The sequence below is a fragment of the Fukomys damarensis genome, unplaced genomic scaffold (assembly GCF_012274545.1).
Source record: "Fukomys damarensis isolate Sample0158 unplaced genomic scaffold, DMR_v1.0_HiC HiC_scaffold_30, whole genome shotgun sequence".
Taxonomy (NCBI): domain Eukaryota; kingdom Metazoa; phylum Chordata; class Mammalia; order Rodentia; family Bathyergidae; genus Fukomys; species Fukomys damarensis.
Window position 1 is genome coordinate 11,284,156 of NW_022900942.1, and position 920 is coordinate 11,285,075.

At 56.5% G+C, this 920-nt stretch overlaps 1 protein-coding gene across 1 annotated transcript in view; it reads right to left on the reverse strand.

Moving 5' to 3' along the window:
- The window catches only part of Znf407 (zinc finger protein 407), a 466,360-nt gene extending 466,069 nt beyond the window's left edge, over positions 1 to 291 (reverse strand). The window contains exon 1 of the mRNA XM_010610665.3: positions 219 to 291. The gene's annotated coding sequence lies outside the window, so the exon portion shown is untranslated. The remainder of the gene's footprint in view (positions 1 to 218) is intronic.
- Positions 292 to 920: the final 629 nt, after the last annotated feature.

Genomic DNA, 920 nt, shown 5'->3' on the forward strand with positions numbered 1-920 from the left:
GGCGTGTGTCCCGGCGGGAGTCGGGGCGGGTGTCTGGAGGGAAAGGCGAGCAGGGAGGGGCGGAGGCGGGGGGGGAGGAGAAAGAGCGAAGGGCCCTGACGGGACTCTGGGCGTCTAGCTGCCCGGCTCCTGGCCCTCAAGCCACCGCCCCCAGGCCCTGCGCTGACGCTGGACGGTCCCCGCCTCCAGACCCCCCTCCCCACCAGAGAATAACTTACCTGTTTGCCCACGGAATCGTTCCTGCTCGCCCCTCTGACTGACTCCTCCGGCTCACCGTCTTCCCTTTGGGAGGAAGAGGCGGAACTTCCTGTCTCTCGCTTAAGAGACTTCCGGCAGTTTCCAAGCTCTCTGTGGTGAATGGCGCGCCGAGTACCACAATTTAAAAAACAAGATCTTCCAACTATTTTAGTAAAATCCAGTTTGAGTTACTACTTTTTGCCCTGAGTAGCTGGCAGTGCCATATATCAATTTGTTTTTCGCCCATCAGCTTTAACCGGAAGTTCCCGAGATAAAAGAGGAAGTTGTACCCCCTCCCGTCGAGTAGAAAACGGAAAGCCAGATGTATCAGTATGAAGACAGCGCGACTGGCTCTAAGGGCGGGTGGTGTCAGGGAGGACCGCCTGACATTTCCAGATTGTGTCTGAGCGGGTTCTTTCTGGGCCGGTCCCACCCCCTTCCTGACCCACTACCTCCACCGCGGAAGGCCCTTACTGCTTGGCGTCCCCTCTACCTGCTCTCCTATGCCCACCAGCCTCTTGCCGCTTCTAGTGCACTTATTTAAAGAAACGATCATTATTGGCCGTGTGAGGCGTTTGTGCAGTCCCAGATTATGAGAACTATCGAACGACGGTGAAATGGGGTCCCTCCTCAGGGAAAACACAGCCGAAGGTTAACACTAACGCGATTAAGCTGAATGTAGC